We start from the raw sequence: 21,209 nt of genomic DNA on the forward strand, positions 1-21,209 counted from the left end.
GTGGCTAGAAACCAAATATGAGTGAGTACATCCCATGTTCCTCTTTTTGGGTCTGGCTGATAGCGGACAATGAGGAATACTGAGAACTCAAGAACAATCGCACTGGGTTTTTGATCCTACTGCACGTACTGGCTTTGGGGGAGCCTAGGCAGTTTGGATGCTCACCTTACTAGACCTGGATAGAGGTGGGCGGTCCTTGGGCTTCCCACAGGTCAGGGAACCCTGATTGCTCTTCGAGCAGATGAGGGAGGGGGACTTGATCGGGGGAGGGGGAGGGAAATGGGAAGCGGTTGCGGGGGAGGAGGCAGAAATCCTTAATAAATTAAAAAAAAGAAAGAAAGGTAAAGTGGTCAGCTTGCTCTTATTCTGTATTATTTCTTGAAAGGGTGTGAGAGAGGGAGAGAGTGAGTATTCTTCATCTTGCTTACCTCAAGAAGTATCTGAGCGTACACATTTGTCAAAACTATTAAACAGTATGCTCCAAATAGCTACATTAATTATATGTTACAGAACAATTCAGTCTCGGTGTATGAGAATGCCTGGCCCCTCTATCAACCTGCCCCGAGTACCTGGAGACCACTAAAAAAGATAAATAGGTCTAGGATTGTACAGAACACAGTCTGTTGGGAGACTTACTGACAGAAGCAAGTAGTCAGGCAGTGGCAAGATCAGTTAGGTTCATGCAATGTGGGTTAGAAAGAGGGCTGAATTTATGGGCTGAATGAACAGTGACTTCATCTATTGTAAGGCAATATTGGAGAGACAACACATTCCTGTACTCAAGCCTCACATAGAACTTTCATGATTTGTCTTCTTTTGGTTCCCTGGGAAACTATAGTAAAACCAATCTTAGGGTACTCTTGTTAGGTTTCTGTTGTTGTGATAAACACCATGACCAAAAGAAACTTGGGGAGGAAAGGTTTATGTCATCTTATACTTTCTGGTAATAATTCATCACTAAGGGAATAAGTTTGAAGAAGGAATTGAAACAAAAGCCATGAGGAACACTGCGTACAGGCTCGTCACCTGTCTTTGTTATGCAGCCTGTCCCTCCTGCATAGGTATGATACCACACACAGTGGGCTAGGCCCTGCTGTAGCATTTAGCAACCAAAATACTTCTACATGCTAATCTGATAAAGGCAATTCCTTGTTTGAGCTTCCCTTTTACCCAGGTAAGTCATGTTAACAACCTAAGCTGACTACGGTATTGTAAACTCAGAGAGACACTTAGAGATGTTTATCAATCAGACTGGCTGCATCCAAAATGTAAAATACATAATATATTTTATTAGGGTTAGGGTTAAAATACCATAAAACTTGTGATTTCTGCATGAAGAACGAGTAAGCTAACATTCATGATTTGTAACACAGTCTTTTTGATCATACTGCCAATCACTGAATTCTGCCTCCCTGTACCTTTTATCACAAAAAATAAACAGAATGTAAATATCTCTGTGCCTTAGTTGTTTTTTTAAAATAGGTGTTATTGTCATTAACAATTCTTATAAGTTTTAAGTATGTTTTGCCACTCAAATAACTTGCTTAAATTAGTGCCATAACAAATACTTGGTATGGTTTAATTATTATTGTATTCCATGTTCTCTTTTCTCGGTGACAATGTCATAATATTGTTTGAACTCATCAGAAGCAGAAGAAATAGAGTGAAAAGTCTATACTTTTATTGTTTTAAACAGGAATTAGCTAGACGTAGTTTGCATGTCTAGACTTTTAGTTTGAGCAATGACAGACCTCTTCCAGTAAACTAATTTGCATAGTTTGCACACACCCTAGGAGGGCAAGAGTTAGCTAAATACCAGGAACATTTTAGTGCTCTTGTTGTCAGTTTTGGAAACTCCCAGGAGGAACCTCTGGGCTCTGTGCCACTACACTCTTCACAAAGAATGTGTTTCATGAGTGTGTTTGAATGGACTGATGACAGGGAGGGTGTGGGACCTGTCTGAGAGGTTATAGTATGGCTCTGCATTGTAACAAAGAAAAAGCCCAAGAAGAGAACAGCATAAGAACCCTGGGCCCGAGAAAGCTTCTCAGTGAGCAGATTCCGAAGCAGGATTGGAGACATGGCTCAGTTATAGAGCACTTTCCCAGCATTTGAGAGGCTTAGGGTTCATCCAAGAACAAAGTTCAGTGTTACTAATTGCTGTCCTATGGGGCAGTGATCTCTAAACAACATTTCACATGATTAATAAAGCTTGGCCCACATAGTATGTATACGGTCATTTATTTATTTAAACTAATACGTTCTTGTTACTATACTCATAGTTTGAAACACTATGAAGCATAAAATAAGTGTTATAAAACAAAAATATAACAAAGATAAAAACAGATGAAGACAAATAATAAAATTTTATACATAACCTTTCTTATTCTTAAAAAATATCCCTTGGGCGGGCTGGCGGAGCCCGCCATGAGAAAAAGGCGCTGCACTGGCGGTGGCGGCAGTAACAGACATATAAACACAGGAAATAGCCATATAAGAATTTATTAACAAGGAGAGAAAGAAAGAAAGGGAAAGAGAGAGAGGAAGAGAGAGAGAGAGAGAAGGAGAGAGAGAGAGAGAGAGAGAGAGAGAGAGGAGAAAGAGAAGAAGGGAGAGAGAGGAAGAGAGAGGCAGAGCCCGGTGTGTACACTGGGAGAGAACACAGGGAGAGAGAGCAATGGCGGGCAAGGTCAGGGGTTAAAAGGAGTGGGCGTGGCCAGGGCAGGGACCAAAAGAATAACATTCCCACATCTTGCTTTTAATAAAAAGAAAATTAGACACTCCAGTTTGAAGGAATTGGGGCGGCGAATTCTCAAGACTGCTTCCGGCTGATTGTGGGCGTCGTCTTTGGGGGGGTTGCGAGAGAAGGCTGGGTGTTGGGAACATCCTGGCATAGCTGGTCTCTTTGCTTTTGACCGGTGTCTGTGGCATGGAAATGTCTGGTATCTCTTATCCTGTTTAAGGTATTGGCAGAACAAAGAACAAAGTTAAATTAAGGGAAAAAAAATTTTAGGACCAGGGGATTGAGGGGGTATCTGACCTGTTTAAGATGGATTCTTTAATTCGGCTCCCTGGAACTCACGAGAACTCCTTGGGTTTGTGAAAAAAGAAGTTTTAGAAATATAATGACTTAAGAGATAAATTTGGTTTGAAATTTGTTTGGTGAGGTCACCTTGCAAAACCTCTCAGCTGTCAAATTGTCAGAGATCTTTGAGAAGGATAAAATTTTACTTGAGTTACCGATTAAAAAATGACAGAGAACTTACTTGGTTGGCACCCAGAGCTACTCTTTTTGGGTCCTCCATGGTCGCTGAAGGTTGCACTTGAACTTTGCTGTTTAGCGCAGGGCCTGCCAGGCTCCAGAATATCCTGTGGGCTAAGAAATCTGTAGGAAGACAGGCCTACCTTGACCTGAGCAGCTAGGCTGTCGATTCCAGTGATTCTGTCCACGTCTAGAGGTCTTTACTTTAGATGAAAGGCAGGTTTTCCCAATGGTCAGCGCTCTGCAGTCGAAGCGAAATGCAGAAGGACGTTGTTTTGAACATGTCTGTCTTCTGTCTTCTTTGGAGGGAGCAGAGAGCTGCTGCTAGGAGCCAACCTGTCTCTTTTTGTTGCTGTGAAAAGTTTTTAATAATTAAATACTTAAATATCACATTCCCCAGATCTCTGAGCAGTTGAGGGCTGTTTATCAGGTATAACTACAGTATAGAATTTGTTTGGAAAGTTGGGTCTGAGCTTGACCACACTGGCTCTCAGCAGGTGAGATTGTAAAAAGGCAGAGAGAGGGAAAGAACTGCTTGTAATATAAGGTTAGTGGCAGAACTGACAATGGTAGAGAACAGCTTAAGAGACTTAAAGGTACATACCAGTTTAAAATATAAGACTCACATTTTGTAATCTGAAATGAGATGTAATAAATAATTATTATACGTAGAAAGAGTGAACAAGAATTGGGCAACATGGACGCCTCTGATGGACCCTATCAAAGGCATTTAACCGTTGCTCAAAACACATTTAACAGAGTTAGCATGAGGAGTTTAGTGAAAACCGAGTGAAGAGGCAGGGTAAAACTGGGAGAGTGTGGTCACGTGGTCTGGCCCTCAGCCAAGATGGCGGAAAAAGTCACCTGACCCATCTGGCCTTCAGCCAAGATGGCGACTGTGTAGTCTGCTCTGTTAGAGAGCCCGCCATGCCACAATAAAAGCTGCACAGGGAAGGGGCAAAAGGCTGGAACCGAAAAACGGCTGTGTAAGTGTAAGGCATTAAAACATGAGGCCAGAGTGATAGGTCTGGATGGCTTGGCTCCCATGGTGAAGGCTGTGCAAACACCTGCAAAAACCATGGCACCTCAAGCCTACAACGAGAACGGCTCCCCATTAAGGCGAGATGCAGATGGCACGAACCTCCGGGCCGTATGAAAAGGTATCCGATTCCATGGGGGGGAGGGGGCCTATAACCTAGCTGAATCAACTCGCAGGCAAGAGGGATCCAGCCTAGGTCAGGCCGCACCATAGCGGCGTGCTGCACCATAGCAGCAGTTACACCGAAAAGAAGGAAGAAAAAGAATGAAAAAAGAAAAAGACTAGAGGCCCCGGGCCTCCAGGAACGGGTGGGCTGAGGGGCTGCCTAAGGCCAGCCATCTCAGGCACAGGCTTAGCACAGGAGACAAGCCGGATTGAATGCCAAGCGAAGGGAACAACCGAGACCCTGAAAGCCCGTGGTTGAAGGTCCCCCCATCCCTAAAAACCATGAAGGGTTGCCGGGAGCTCAACGGTCAATCCCTTGGGTTAAAAGAGATGGTTAAGCTGGCAGAGATGGGGACACTCACGATTAGTTGACTTGTTGTTTGGAGGAGCTGCATCCAGGCAGATGGAACAGGTGGTCGTTGTACTCAGGTCCTGATTCTGCCCCGGGAGGGAACTCAGAGTCCCGGCAGAACTCCGGCCCCAGGTAGAAGTCCGGGGCGCACGAATCATCTGAGTCACACGGCACCAATCTTATTCTTAAAAAATATCCCTTGGGCGGGCTGGCAGAGCCCGCCATGAGAAAAAGCGGCGCGGGAGGGCCCGCACTGCGCTGGCGGTGGCGGCAGTTACAGACATATAAACACAGGAAATAGCCATATAAGAATTTATTAACAAGGAGAGAAAGAAAGAAAGAAAGGGAAAGAGGGAGAGGAAGAGAGAGAGAGAAAGAGAGAGAGAGAGAAAGAGAGAGAGAGAGGGGAGAAAGAGAAGAAGGGAGAGAGAGGAGGAGAGAGGCAGAGCCCCGTGTGAACACTGGGAGAGAGAGCAATGGCGGGCAAGGTCAGGGGTTAAAAGGAGTGGGAGTGACCAGGGCAGGGACCAAAAGAATAACAACCTTAACTGTAGATAATACTATCAGACACTATTTTAAGGTCCAATATACATGTAGGAGGGTTATCTTTCATGAAAATTAGCATAGATTGGCATTTCAAAGCATCCTGTCTTATAAACTTTCTTTTTTAAAAAAGATATTCATTCATTTTTATTTTATGTGTGTGAGTGTTTGCCTACATGTATGTAAGTGTACCACATGCATGCTTGGTACCTACAAAGATCAGAATAGTGTGCTGAATCTCCTTGAACTAGAGTTACAGGTGGTTTTAATCTGCCACATGGGTACTGGGAACCAAACTCAGGTTCTTTGCAAGAACATTAAGTGCCCTTAAATTTGAGCAAACTCTCCAACCCTATTATGAGCTTTCTTAGGCATTTTCTGTTGTGAAAATCATTTATGTGGTTTGAATTTCTAACTTAGAATGTGGCTAACAAAATCAAATCACATATTAAGAGGATAGCACCCATGAGCTCTCATTCTTTGTTCTTCTGTTGTACAAACTATTAGCATAGATTTATTTTAGGAAGCATAATAAGCTTTTCTTTTAGTTTTTCTTTTAAATAAGAAGAATTAGTTTGTATTGAAGGGGTTAATACAGTCACATATTTAGGAGGGGAACTGGCAGTCTTGACTCAGAGAGAAGGGAAGGTGAGTATCCACGATGGCTGGGTAAATCCACAAAGAAGAAAAGGTGAGCATTCACTATGGCTGGGTGAGTTCACAGTTTCATTTCTCATTAAAATATGTTTCCCATAATCACATAGCGGTGTTTATATACTCATTTCTACAGATTTTCCAAATTTTATTAATTATGGATATTTTTTATAAAATTAGATATTTTACTTATGAAATCATAAAGTAGTAAGTCCTGCAAATTGAAATAGAAGGAGAGTACCACTTTTTATAATCTACTTTATCCTAAGGATGTTTAGTGATGAGTGACTAACATAGGCCTAATATTAATTCATATACACGTCTTAATGAAAAGTTGATATCTAGTGATCTTATGTAAAATTGTGCATTAATCACTATACTAAAACTCTTATTTGAGATCTATTAGATTGTTTTCTGACTTACTGAAATTCATATAAAGCACTTTTCCATCCCTCTACTTAAGGGGTAGAGACCTTAAAGATACTGGATGTGAATTCTTAGCCCACAGCTGAGGATACATCTTTGTTTTTCTGCAGCTGGACTTGATTGCAAACTGATCCTACTTCTAACCATAATAAAGCTTCTCATTTTCTATAAAGTAAGTACAATTTATGATTATTAAGTGACTTGAGACAAGTGAATAAAGAACTTATTTGTCCTTCTCCTAGTTCTCCATGATATATATATATATATACATATATATATATATATGTATATATATATATATATATATATATCAAGACAAGGATTGAGTTTAAAGAGGCCAGATGCTGGGGCACCAAGGGGACACAGAGACAGGACATTAGCATCAAAATCTTTGGTGCCAGGTTGCCTTCTCTGGAAGACAGCTCTCATCCCCATTTTATTGGATGCTGTTGCTGTCTCCCGTAGAGAAAGAGGAAATTTAAAAAAGAGTACAAGACTTTTGACTGGAGCAATGGAAGGCACTGCAATTCTTACTTTATAAAGACACTAAGAGAACATGGGATGGGAAGGTAGCAGTCAGTGCTTGGAAGTTGGAAATGAGTTTACTGTATTTAGTATACATTTAAGACCTGTGTCGAGCAGACTGCTGAGCACAGAAATGTGGAATTCATAAGAGAAGTGTATGAGAAAGTTCATGATAAGTGTGTCTAACATACACAGCCAGTAGTAACCAGAAGCTGTAATTCATCTTAAAAGCTGGTGATATTATTATGTCATCTCTCCTGTAGCTTTCAGTGAGTGAGTCTAGACTCAGCAAGACACAACTGATCGGCACAAAATTGAGAGACACAATTGAAAGACACAAAAAGACTACTTCTAATGAATCACAATGCCTAAGCATCCAAACAAGAAATATGAAAACCCTGAGCGTGTTGGCACATGCCTGTAGTTCCAGCACACTGGAAGTTGAAGCATGAAGATCATGAGTTAGAAGTCAGTCTAGACTATATAGCAAGACCCTGGCTCAAAACTTATAACAAAAAAGAGATGGAAAAAAGCAAACAAGAACAGTGCCACACCCCAGATGAAAAGGAAGCAATGCTTCAAGGAGTGGTTACCTGTCAAATGACGGCTGGAAGTTTGGAAAGACAGGGTAGAATCAATCAATATTCAGATTGCGTAGTTTAAAGGTCAAACAAGTCTTTGATAACAGTGATTTGCACAGCCTAAAGGACTGGGCATAAGAGAAATAAATAGAACACTGAGAAAAGACAGATCATTCAAAGAGATCTGTCAGAAAATGGGATCAAGGAACTGGAGCCTTGTGTGTTTTGGGGAGTCATGAGAACCTGTTTTAAGTGGATGATATCACAACATAATGTTTGGTGAGTAAAGACAGATAACAATGTCAGAGGAAGGGATAAGGTAGCTGTATGTCCTTGGTAGATTTTCAGTGTGGAAATTGAGGTTAAGGGATGAGAAATGTAGGAGCCAGGCCATGAATAGATTGATTTCACTTCTTGAAGAATAGGCATGATGGGAGCCTGTTTGACTAATAATAAGAGGTAAAGAGAGAATTACTTTAGAATATGTGCTTCAAATGAGGTTGAGCACATGCATGTGCACACACACTCGCTCTCTCTCTTATACACATATACACACACAAGCAAACGAGAAGAGAGAGAGAGAGACAGAGACAGAGAGAGAGAGACAGAGAGACAGAAGAGAGAAGAGTTAAAAAAGAATAAGCTCCTATCTCCTTGTTCAGAGGCTTATAAAGTATGTGGATAAAATAGAAACCATTGTTCAAGGAAAGTTAGAATTTATGATTATAATCTACAAAAGTTAGGATTTAACTACAAGCTAAGAAAACATACAAGAGGATTGAGTATATAAAAACTTTGTTCACAATGGCCCATGCATTTCTACAGGCTAACATTTGATTTAACTGCACCCCTCCAAATTTAAATGAAACATAGTATTAAGAAATGGAGACTTTACCAGGAGAATACGGCCCACAGAACAACCAAACAGGGCTCATGGGGAGCTTATGCAGACTGAAGCACCCATCACAGAACCTGCATGGGTCTGCACCAGGCCCTCTGCACACATGATATGGTTGTTTAGCTTGGTGCTCTTGTGGGACTCCAACATTTGGAGTCTTGTGTGTTGACTCTTGACTCTTTTGCCTGCTCTTGAAACCCTTTTCCTCATACTGGGCTGCTTCATCCAGCCTTGATAGGAGAGTATGCGCCTAGTGTTATTGCATCTTGTTATGCTGGGTTTGGTTGATATCACTGAAAGGCCTTCTCTTTTCTAAAGGGGAATGGAGGAACAGTGGATCTGGGACAGAAGGATGGCTGGTAGAGGTACTGAAAGAAGGAGAGGAAAGGGAGGCTGCCATCAAACTTTATCGTGTGAGAGAAGATAGAAAAAGAAAAAGAGATTAAAAAAAACTCCAAACAACAGAGTCAAATCAAAAGGGCAGAAACATTACATATCAGGTGGCATCATCTTAGAATAGACCCACACCAAACTTCAAGCTCGCTGACTCCTTGGTTTTGGACTCCTATTCCTCCTAGACAATGAGAAAAAAGTCTGGCCCTTTGAAACTTGCGAAGTATTGAGTATATTGTTACTAGTAGCACCTATGAAGGCTGAAGACACTGTATCAGATCCATGAAATAGAATTTGCGTTGAGACACAGACAACTGGGCAGCTTACGGCTGACCCCTAGAGGAAGTTAGTGACGACTGGTCCCCATTACTGTCATCGTAGAAGAGCACCATTGGCCCTGTTAGGGTGACCCTGCAAGTCATGGTGGTCTCAGCAGCACTGGGCCTCCTGAGTCTGTTTTTGGACCATGGCAGAAGCAGGAGACAGAGTAATGCTGTAAATGAAAGTACAATAGAATAATGAACTGCACTCTTACCAAGTGTATTTTCTCTACCCATGAAGTCCTTTTTATCTCATTACATTCTCAAACTCAGCTTTGAGGTACCTGCTGTTACCATTGAAAAGCAGATGTGGGGAGCTTGAGGAACTGATGCTTTTGAGGTGAAAAAGACTGAACTTTTGAACTATGGAAGTCTAGACTTGTGAGACTTTAGGGAAAAATGAAGAAAAGAGGAGTAAGTTTGGGAGAGTAGCCCCGAAGGAAGTGGAAGGATGTGAGAGTTATAGTGTGGTCTGTTTTGAGGTAGAGAAGGAAGTCCGACTGTGTGGGCACCAAAGCCAAGAAGTTGGTAGATTACGTGGAAGAAGAGTGGAGACATGTCTGACTTACACTTTCATCAATTTAAAACAAACCTTCAGGGGACAGATTATCCAGCATTAGTGGAGAAATTACTAGATGTATTATTCCTTATTTGAGACCAGATCTAAGAAAAGAAGATGTTCAATGTTTAACAATTACATGTATTTATTCTTTGGGAACTGTAACATGCACGCCATGGCAAGTATGAGGTCAGAGGAGAACTCACAGGAATCGCTTTTCTCCTTCTACACGTGAGTCCAAGGATTAATTTCCAGTTGTCAGTTTTGGTGGCAAGTGTCTAACACGGTGAACCATTTTGCTGGATTAACAAAATCATGTATCTTATATAATTGAGGGTTGAGAATAACTGTGATACCCATCATATGCGGGAGCCTGTGTTATGAGTAGTCCATCAAAGATGACGACTCAGAATTAGTTTATAGCTAATTAAAAGTCTTTATTGCAACTGGGTGAGACTACACCAAGGTGTTAGAGTAACTAGGTTTGACTCCAAGTGTCCAGAGCTCCATGTCTTGGCATCTTTAGTGAGTTTTGCAGAAATAGACAGCTTAACAGAAGTTACAAACAGTTATCTGTAGGGGGTTCTGGACAAACAAGCTTACATATGTTAGTAGGATATCCTGACCTTGAATTCCTCAAACACAGTTGGATAATTTTTATGGGATCTTCCAGCAAGAAGACCAAATTCTACTTAAACCTGAAGCGGCCTCAACAAGAATACAAGATGGAAGAACCTTTGCCTTGTCTTATCCTGTCATGTATGTCCATGGCAAACATGCGCATCAAAGAAATATGTCATCTTGGAATGGTAGGTTAGAGAAAACAGACATTTGAGGTGAAGTTTAGCTCTATCATGAATAGCAGTTTCAGTTAAAACAGTGTTGGATAAACAACAGCAACAAATTCACTAAGGAGACCAAATGTGAATGAGTCAAGTTTACTGGAAAGTCTACACAGGGAAAGAAATTAGTCAACAAGACTCCTGAACTATATAAAAAAAAATAAAAATAAAAATCTGTCCTTTAAAGATTGCAAAGTCTTGGGTATTTAGATACTAGCAGCCTTATGATTTGCCACAGTGGTTCAATAACTCAAAGCAAAGGTAAAACTTAAGAGGTGAATAGAATATCTATCATACACTTTTTGTTGGGCATGTGCTCGTGCCCATATGTGAGAAAATCTTTGTGTGCGTGGATGTGCAGGTGTACATGCAGGTATGTGATGAGTGGAGCCAAAGGTCAAAGCCAATACCTTCCTCAAGCACTCTCTACCATATTTTTTGAGATAGTATTTCTGTCTAAACCTGGAGCTTTCTGATTCATCTGGACTTGTTCTCCATGAGCCCCAAGGGTTCCCCTGTCTCCACTTTTCCAGAGGCATCACATAGACATGTTATCAATTCAGGTCTTCATGCTTGGAATGCAAGGACTTAAGTGTGATGAGCCATCTCTCCATTTTTTTTTTCATCTCCAAATGTTTTTTTAAAGGTGTCCTGGGTATCTATAGGAACCATAACAAAACAGAGCCCTACTTCCCCTTCGAGCCTGCCACAAAGCTGTAGTCTCAGTTCTCGCTGAAGACAAATAGTGACATGCAAAATCCAGAAAGAGCTTCTTATTCTTCTTCTCCTAATCCAGTCCCATCACCAGCTCTGTAGCAGACCTCCTGCTGTAGTGTCCCCTCCCCCCCACATCCCCATCTCCAGCAGATTGCTCATATCTTCTCCTCCAACCTTCTTGCCTCCACTCATCCCTGTATCCCAGCCCCCAACTCTATCAGGCATTCCCTGGGAACCTACAGGTCAAGTCTGCTAGGGAAGTACATAGGCCAACAGAGCAGGTATGCAAGCTTCAGATCATCCCTCTCCTCCCCAGAAAACCTAATCACCCCCCCCCCAGCCCGAGCCTCATCCCAACTCTGTAGCAAACTGCCTGTTGTGGCCTCTGCTTACCCTCTGCCCATATTCCCAGGGGACTAAGCAGATCCCTATGAAACAACCTGCTTACTTCTCTCCTGTGAACCCCCTCAGCACCTCCCCCCTTCTAGTCCATCTCCATTCTTAAGTATCAGCTCCCAATACCTAGAAACACATTGAACATAGAAACCCCCCATTGACCAAACCTGGCAGGATCCTAGAAGTATTCCCTACCAGGCAAAACGCAGCACCCACACTCTCCTAAATATCAGAAGCAAAAATAGAAACCAAAGAGCAGGACACGCACAAAACAAAGACCAGACATCATCATCAAGAATTAAAATCATCCCAAACCCAGATAGATGCCTAGATGCCAGTGTTAAAAAAGCAAACAGTAACAGCCAAGGTAATCTCTCCCCACTAGAGCCCAGCAACCTTAGTACAGCAGGCTCTGAAAAAGGCAAGGTAGCTGAAGCACAAGAGGGGGACCTTAAAATACACTTTGTAGATATGATAGAGGTCCTTAAAGAGAAAATGGAAACATCCCTTACAGAAAGACATGAGAACACAAGCAAGCAGTGGAAGGAAATGAGTAAAACAGTTCAAGACCTGAAAGGAGAAACAGAACCAACAAAGAAAACCGAAACTGAGGTAAACATCGAAATGGAAAATACAGGAACTCAAATAGGAATCTTTTATTTATTTATTTATTTATTTATTATTTATTTATTTAAGATTTCTGCCTCCTCCCCGCCACCGCCTCCCATTTCCCTCCCCTTCCCCCAGTCAACTCCCCCTCCCTCATCAGCCCGAAGAGCAATCAGGGTTCCCTGACCTATGGGAAGTCCAAGGACCACCCACCTCCATCCAGGTCTAGTAAGTTGAGCATCCAAACTGCCTAGGCTCCCACAAAGCCAGTATGTGCAGTAGGATCAAAAACCCATTGCCATTGTTCTTGAGTTCTCAGTAGTCCTCACTGTCTGCTATGTTCAGCGAGTCCAGTTTTATCCCAGGCTTTTTCAGACCCAGGCCAGCTGGCCTTGGTGAGTTCCTAATAGAACATCCCCATTGTCTCAGTGTGTGGGTGCACCCCTCGCGGTCCTGAGTTCCTTGCTCGTGCTCTCTCTCCTTCTGCTCCTGATTTGGACCTTGAGATTTCAGTCCGGTGCTCCAATGTGTGGGTCTCTGTCTCTGTCTCCTTTCATCGCCTGACGAAGGTTAATATTCAGGAGGATGCCTATATGTTTGTCTTTGGGTTCACCTTTTTATTTAGCTTCTCTAGGATCACGAATTATAGGCTCAATGTCCTTTATTTATGGCTAGAAACCAAATATGAGTGAGTACATCCCATCTTCCTCTTTTTGGGTCTGGCTTACCTCACTCAGGATAGTGTTTTCTATTTCCGTCCATTTGCATGCAAAATTCAAGAAGTCATTGTTTTTTACTGCTGAGTAGTACTCTAATACGTATATATTCCATACTTTCTTCATCCATTCTTCCATTGAAGGGCATCTAGGTTGTTTCCAGGTTCTGGCTATTACAAACAATGCTGCTATGAACATAGTTGAGCATATACTTTTGTTGTTTGATAGGGCATCTCTTGGGTATATTCCCAAGAGTGGTATTGCTGGGTCCAGGGGTAGGTTGATCCCGAATTTCCTGAGAAACTGCCACACTGCTTTCCAAAGTGGTTGCACAAGCTTGCATTCCCACCAGCAATGGGTGAGTGTACCCCTTTCTCCACAATCTCTCCAGCAAAGGCTATCATTGGTGTTTTTTATTTTAGCCATTCTGACAGGTGTAAGATGGTATCTTAAAGTTGTCTTGATTTGCATTTCCCTGATTGCTAAGGAAGTTGAGCATGACCTTAAGTGTCTTTTGGCCATTTGAACTTCTTCTGTCAAAGAGGCAAGCCTCATCAACAAAATACAAGAGATTAAAAGAGATAGAAGAGACAATCTCTACCTTAAAGACAAGATAGAAGAAATGGATACCTCAATCAAAGAATATGTTAAATCTTCAAAAAAAAAAAACCCAAGCACAAAACATTCAAAAAATCTGGGACTTTCTCAAAGCCAAAATCTATAAATAATAGGCCTAGAGGAAATAGAAGAAACCCATGTCCACTGCATAAAAAATATTTCAACAAAAATCATAGAAGATATTTTTCAAAACCTAATGAAAGGAGCGCTTATCAAGGTTCAAAAAGCACACAGAACACTAAATAAACTGTACCAGAGAAAATATTTCTCTTGGCACATAGTAATCAGAACAACAGATGAAACGGGGGACATAACAGACACAGAGGAAATCCAAAGAGCCATAAGGACATACTTTAAACACCTGTACTCCAACAGGGACATAAACAATGATGTTACAGGGACCATCCTTTCATTCTTATTTCATATCCGTAGAAAATCTAAGTTACCAGACTGGCACGGAGTGGAGGAGGGAATGAAGGGAGATTGGTGGAGACTACAGAGAGAGAGCTCAGGAACTAGTGATTTCTGAAACATGCAGGACTTCAGTCACTGGGTGGAATGAGAGGTGGCAGTAAGCTCTCCTTTGCTTCCTTCTGAGGCAGTAGCTGTTAGCTTCCTGGAATAGAGGCAGTCATTTTCATTACTTAACTGTGTCTGAGGTACAATTTCCTGAGCTAAGTATCTCTTTGTCTTTTGTTTTGCTTTCTTTTTTGAGATAGGGTACTTAGGAATATTCCCTAACAGAGCACTCTGCCAAAGCAAAATAATCCCAATCAAGTTAATTCAGACCAGAGTAAAAGATATCCAGGTTTAATTAGACACATGAACTCCTGGGTGACCCTGAGGGGACTCGGAAGCTGTCAACAAACACCCAAGAGGAAAAGGGAAAACCATGTGTTTATTTTCTGGGGAGCAGTTTAAATAGCCTATGGGAGTGGTCTTGACCTTTCCTGGGAAGAGGTCAGGGTTTGGTGGGCTACCTTGACCTTTCTGGGGGAGGGGTCAAGGTTCTAGGGGCACAGGGGAGGGGCCTCCAAAGATTGAGGAGGGGGCTGGGATTACAAGGGTTTCTCTATGTACTTGTACTTGGATGTCCAAGAATTCACTCTTTAGACTGGCCTCTAACTCACAAAGATCCACCTGCATCTGCCTCCTACATTCTGGGATTAAAGGCATGTGCCACCACCTGACTGCCTTCTCTCTCTCTCTCTCTCTCTCTCTCTCTCTCTCTCTCTCTCTCTCCCTCTCTCCCTCCCTCTCTCCTTCCTTCCTTCCCTCCCTCCTTTCCTCTCTTCCTCCCTTTCTTTCTTTTATAATTTATACTTTTTAATTTTTTGTGAATCTTATACCTGAGTACCATATTTGTATCATTTCTACTGTCTTCTCTCCCCTCCAGCTTCTGTTATGTCCCTTTCTCCCTCTTGAGTTCATGACTTGTTCTTCTAACATGTTTGTTACACACACACACAACACCTTGAGTTCATATAGCTGTTTGTTTGTTTTTCATCAACAACACTTGGCAGTTGATTAACTATTCAAGTACAGTAGCATCTGGGAAGATTGGAACAGGATTGGAAAGTGAATAGATACCCAGATTCAACAAGGTTGGAAGAAGCCCCAACATGTTCTTGGCAAACATCTTCACAGAGTTAATACAGTACCAGCTATTAACCCAGCACAGCAAGTGCACTGAAGTGGAAAGATGCCATGAGAAAATTAGCTATGTTAGAAAGATCAACACTTAAAAAATAAAAGAGTAAAACACTTTCAGTTTCTGCCTTGTTCAACAAGCCCTGTGGCCAGCAAGACTAAGTCTCCACCATGGAAAGATATCTCTAAGACCTAAGTCAGGAACCTGTTTACTCCATGCATTTGAGTTCAAAAGTAGTGCAAAACAAAGCACTTTTATTAAAGCAAGCAAGAACATGAGGTGATGTTTACAGTTAGCTTAAACTAATGCAAGCACAACAAGGGAAAACACCTGGTGTATGTCTTACACCTTTTGTCATGGGAAAAAAGACAAGAATATTCCTTCCAGGCCTATCTTATCTTGTGTGTTATTTCAAAAGTCTGAAATATTAGAGTGCTCACATCTGGATATTGTTTATAGTCAATGTGGTCTCTTTAGCAATAAAATGTTGCTCAGTTTTAGAGTACTACACCTCTCATTTTACCCAGTTACTAATTTATCACTGTCAGTATGGTGGTGGTAATGCTAGTAATTTGTTAAAGACACGTGTCATTTTCCATATCTCTGTCTACATCCCTGCCACCAGCTCAGGTATAGAGAGGAGGAACACTGCAGCAATATCAACAGATGTAGGACCCAATATGGGACGGTCAGCATCACAATCAGTAAGGAGAGCTTGTGTGTCTCATGGGTGATGTATACCCGATGTGGGCTGTCAAAGCAGCATAGGCACAATATGACCCAAACCACAGCCTCAGAAAATTCCTTTGATAAAGCTGCCAAAGTGTGATTGTGGACCCTAGATGAGGACCCACTATTGCCATTATCCTAAATCAATATAGCTTCTATCTGTGTTGTACATATTTTTCCTTATATTCATAGATAAATGTAGCATGTCTCATCAACAAACGTGCATTTGGCAATAGATGGTGACTCCTACAGAGATCTACAACTTGTCAAATGTAAAGAAAAGTGACCATGGAGTGCCCAGCCCTGACTGGTACATCTACAACATAATGCCTACACCCAAGATTCTCTTCTGTTGAGTGAACTTTAGGTCACATTGGACAGCTTTGTTTGCCCCCAAGATATAAGTGCTACTAATTGCACCACTGGGAATGTCCTCCTGGGCCTATCATTGTGGTCCAGGGGATTTACAGTTGAGTAGAACTACTGATTCCTTTTCTCCTTTGGCAGCTTGAACATTCTCATTCTATGAGAGCTACCCTCAGGGACAATTCTTCCGTGTCAGTTCAGTTCAGTTCCTCCAAATCCTGAGTCTGAAGTGTGTGGTGATTTCAGCAACCTTCAATTTGTGGGAATCAACCAAGGGCAATCCCAACAGCCTAAATTGTTTTGAAAGTCTCTTAGGCACCTGGCCAACAACTCAAAGAGAGGTTTCCCTTGTCTGTTACTATTACTGGGGTTTTGATAAGCTGTGACTTTCAGGGGTGGGAGGGAACTTCTGTAGAGCAAAGCAAGCCCACAGAGTTGGAAAGAATATATATATATATATATATATATATATATATATATATATATCCATATATATATATATATATATATATCCATAAGAGGATTAATACACATAATGAATAACTCAAGAAACAAAGAGTGAAAAAGGAAGAAAAAATAGCTCCTCCCAAAAAAGACTGTGAGTCTGAACAGAATTCTCAGAAGAAAAAATAAACATGGCTAAAAGTGCTTACCATGCTTAGCTCTCAGGGAAATGCAAATTAAAGAGTTAAGTGTCTCTCATGTGGAAATGTGCCAGCGTAGAAACCAGGAAACTCTGTGGGCAGGATGTGGTCTGAACCTCTCTGCAAACTTTAAAGTGAGGTGGCCTCTCAATGTGAGTGCCTGCGTATACAGATCTTGCAAGCCAGGGGCCAGATACAACCCATAGAACACTGCTTTTGCACGACTGCCACTGCCAGCTGTAATAAGGGACAATAGTGACAACAGGAGTGGAAGGATCAACCACATTTGCCAAAGCCTTGCTTTGGTCCAGGCACTGTTCGTTTTACATATATTCATATATTCAAGTCACACCCGACACAAATCACTTCACAGATGAGGAGGCAGAAAGGATACAACTGGAAATGCTGAATTCACCTAGATTAAGATGAATTGACTGGTGTCAGTTTGGCTTCTTCCAAAGAGCTCAAAATCTAGAAATACGTATAAGTTTATGATGTCTGAATTTCACACTGAAGCTTAAAGTCATTGAGTTGCTTATTGAGCCGGACTGTGCCAGCAGAAGGGCCGGCAGCTGCGGTGAGCAAGCTAGGTCCATGACCACCCAAGCCCTAAAGGGCTGCCACACCCTGCTGGGGACCAGATGATTTCTGTGGCCCATGTTATCATCAAGGACCATGCAGAAGTCTATGGTTTGTGCTAGAGTCTGAAATCACATTGATATCCTGTCATGGGCTGTATTGATGTGAATGGCCTGAGGCCATGCTAATGTTACGGTCTGGGCAGCCTATGAGGACCTTGTCTGGTTTGCGGTAATACTGCCGCAGAGGGCTATGTTCGTGGTCTGTGCCGTTACCAGAAATTGGCTGGAGAACCATGACCCACACTCCGGTTGACTGTGAAAAGCAAGGAGACGACTTTTGCTATGATATTGGTGATTGTCAATGCGCAATTGAGAGTGAAGGACATGAAAGGTTTCTGTGACAACCCCTATACCCCATCCTCTAAAATAACAGCCAACACAGGAAGTCACTGAGGAGAACTCTTATAAAAGTGTGGCAGAGATGCTGGAGTATCTCTCCATAATTGGTGGCTTCTGGCAGAAGTATGGGAGAAGAAGGGCTCAGTTCTACTTAAGGGGCAAACCACTAAATCATGTTCCAGCTTGTATATAAATAACACTAATGGCTTGCCTTCCTTCCTTCCTTCCTTCCTTCCTTCCTTCCTTCCTTCCTTCTTCATTTCTTTTTGGGGGGGGAGGTCACAAGTGGGGGGCAAACAGGGAAGTACTGTGAAGGGATTGCCATATGAGAGAATTGTCATACGAGAGAATCAATAAAAATATGTGCGGGGGGAAAAAAGTTCCTTTTTGTGAATTTTTAGTTGGGTGGCATGGATATCCGTCAAGAAATAATCACATTAGCAATATGTTAGCAAAAAAGTGCAGGAAGTGTTAGAGTAACACCCAGTTCAGAAGACCGGGGAAGACATTGCATCTAATCTAACAGCTCCTCATTTTCTGATTCATTGGCTAATTCTTGCTTTCGTTTTTCTTTCAGCACATGCTTTGCTCTAGTGTAAAGACTTTCAGTGCTGCTTTTGGGGACATCTTAAATCCTCTCATGGATATAACACTATGATTTCATGAGACTGAAAACTAGCAACATGCTGAAAACTAAATTCAATTTTTCTTTCAAATGTCTTGTTTAGTTGACAGACTATCAACATATGTATAGATGAGTAATGAAGGCAATGGCCATAATGTATACATTCTTATTCCTTTAATACATAGCATATTGTTTAGCAAGTAATTCTATTGTAGTAGTATTTTTCACTTCATTTATGTTCTGCCATTAGCAGTTATTATAAAAAGTGAAGAAACAAGAGGGTACAATTATATTTAATATATACAAAACTTAAGAGTGATTTTTATTTTAAAAGGTAAACTAAATACAAAATATATTTGTGTGCTTTCAACGTAGTTCTTTATTTATAGGATATTTATAGAAATAGTTTTTAAAATACAAATTAAGAAACAATGAGCATTACACATTTTATTTCATTTTTAAATATTTGCATAAGTCTTATTTGGTAATAAAAGTATACTCTCTCATAATTATATGTTCAACCTTTAGGCAGTTGGATTGGTATTACTATTCTTGTTATATCTAAAATAATACAAACTGCTTAATGCAATTAAATGTTCTTCAACCACCGTGTTTGACTGTTGTGAATGTTCTCAAGAGTGACTGTTAATACTTGACCTAATATGAAAAGATATAAGAAGAGGTATGCTTGGGATTGCAGGTCTTATTTGTTTATTTATACTGAGACTATTGCTAATAGCTCATGTTGGCCTCCTCCCTCAGTCTCCCTAGTACTAGGAGATGTATAGTCATGTACCACAAAACCTGACAAAGAACAAGAAAAAAAATCTACTGTATTTTCCTATCTGTGAGAAAGACTTTAATCAGTTCATTTGTCTTCTCTCTTTGCTAATTCCTACTATGTAAAAAATCTTTTCTGCATTCAGAATAATGCCCATCTTTTACTTTGTCTTGGAGACTAGACACAATTACTCATGGAAATTAAACAGCATAGCCTTTGTTTTAAGAAAGTAACATATATAGAAAAATGATTTCCTGGTTCATGTCATGAGAATTGATACTAGAGATTTGTCATGGTATCATCTTACAAACTATCAGACCCTGTCAAACAGAGACATACTTCTTTTCAATCAATAATAAAAATGTTTATAAAAATACCCATATAAAAAGAGACTATTAACATTACTTCATTTCCATGATTATTGTCATGCTTATGTGTTCTTTAATAACTTTGGGAATCACCATATTTTCAATATTAGAAAACAAAGTGTTTGTCTCTTTTATTGAGTTCTACTTTGATAGAAGTAGTTACAAAATTATACTTCAATTGAACTCTGATGGGCTGTCTCTGTGTTCCTACAGAAGTGAGGAGATCAAATCCGGTGATAACCAACCCAAGTGCTCCCACAAGATCCCAGGAAGTTCCATTACAGGAACACATCTCAAGCAAATGGATCAAATCACCCCAGCAATGATGTGCTGAAATTCGTGTGGGTAGGGATGAAATAAACTCTCACGGTATTTAAACAAGGAGTTACATGGTCAGATTTGCTGATGGCTATCTTCCTGTCACATGACTTGTCCTAGTATGAAAAGTCAAACTCAAGAGAATCAAGCAAAACCATAGAAAGAGTGTGAATCCTTTCAACAAAGCTGAATTGAACACTGACTTGAATACAGCCAAGCCAGCTAGAAAGACTACATACATTACTACATAATGCTTGAACGCATTATGGAAGCCACTAAAGCTCCTCATCAGGCAATGGTTTCACCTCTGATTTACAGACATATATACAGATCAACAATTTTCTCTCATCCTTTACTTAAATATAATGTAAGTTGAGTTTGTATTGCAATTAAAATCACAGGTAAATGCTTTAAACTTTTAATGTCATTAGGTCACAGAAAAATGCAGGTATATGACAGACAGTACTCAGAAGCTGTAGCTAGAGGTAGAAGATAGGGAATTCTCATATTCTCCATACTGAAAGATAAGTGGCACAAAGGGACCATGATTTAAAAAAAGTGAACATGAAAGACACTCAGTCAGGTTGGAAAAGCTAAAAGAACTGGATGTGGTGGTTTGAAAGAAATGGTCCCAAAGGGAGTGGCACTATTAGGAGGTGTGGATTTTTTGGAGTAGAGATGGGCTTGTTGGAGGAATTGTGTCGCTATGTGGACAGGCAGGATTGAAGGTCTCACATGCTCAAGTTACTCCTAGGGTGGAGTCCACTTCCTGTTGCCTGAATTTCAACATGTAACAGCAACCTCTTCAGCATCATGTCTACCTGTGTGCTGCCATGTCTGGCCATGATGATAATGGACTGAACCTCTGAACTATAAGCAAGCTACCAGGATTAATTGTTTTCTTTGTAAGAGTTGCATGGTCATGGTTTCTCTTCACAGCAGAAGAAATCCTAAGACACTCTGCTCTTGTCCACAAACACAAGAAATTTGCAGTATAAGGTTAAAATAGTGGTAGGATACATAATGTGATGAGTGTGGGCTCAGAACAGAAGAAAGTCACCATTGGTCCTTCTGTCTGTCCTATCTGCACTTTCTAAATGGTGAACCCTTTGTCATGAAGGCAAGATCAAGG

At 41.0% G+C, this 21,209-nt stretch overlaps 1 long non-coding RNA gene across 1 annotated transcript; it reads left to right on the forward strand.

Moving 5' to 3' along the window:
* The first annotated feature begins 4,225 nt into the window (after positions 1-4,225).
* LOC121449085 lies at positions 4,226-20,301 on the forward strand. Its single transcript, XR_005974481.1, has 3 exons — positions 4,226-4,422; positions 6,552-6,613; positions 19,973-20,301. It is a non-coding gene; the product is annotated as an uncharacterized LOC121449085 (long non-coding RNA).
* The last annotated feature ends 908 nt before the right edge of the window (positions 20,302-21,209 follow it).

The sequence above is a fragment of the Microtus oregoni genome, unplaced genomic scaffold (assembly GCF_018167655.1).
Source record: "Microtus oregoni isolate MIOR12 unplaced genomic scaffold, Mior012 000006F_ref0000085, whole genome shotgun sequence".
Taxonomy (NCBI): Eukaryota; Metazoa; Chordata; class Mammalia; order Rodentia; family Cricetidae; genus Microtus; species Microtus oregoni.